Source organism: Carlito syrichta, unplaced genomic scaffold (genome assembly GCF_000164805.1).
Source record: "Carlito syrichta isolate Samal-C Ts95f unplaced genomic scaffold, Tarsius_syrichta-2.0.1 Scaffold303725, whole genome shotgun sequence".
Lineage (NCBI taxonomy): Eukaryota > Metazoa > Chordata > Mammalia > Primates > Tarsiidae > Carlito > Carlito syrichta.
In genome coordinates, this window is record NW_007247821.1 from 357,663 (window position 1) to 357,970 (window position 308).

The window sequence follows — 308 nt, forward strand, 5'->3', positions numbered from 1 at the left end:
AAGGACAACCGGGCCTGGGGCTCCGCGCGAAACCCCGAAGGGCAGACCCAGAGGAAGGCCAACACATACGCTCGGCTGCAGCGCGCTCCGCTCCGGTGCTCCGCGCCATCGAGGTGCGCTTGCGGACTTTGCTGCCCGCGGGCGTCGCTAGTGCGGTCGCGCGAGGGAAGCCCGGGAAGTCGCTGCAGATGGCGGAGAGCGGGGAGGGACATCGGGGACATCGGAGAGAGAGGCTCGGAGGAGTCGTTGGGGCCGAGAAGGCCGTTGCGGGGAGCGCGGGTGGGGCGGGTGCCAGCGGCCGGGCAGCC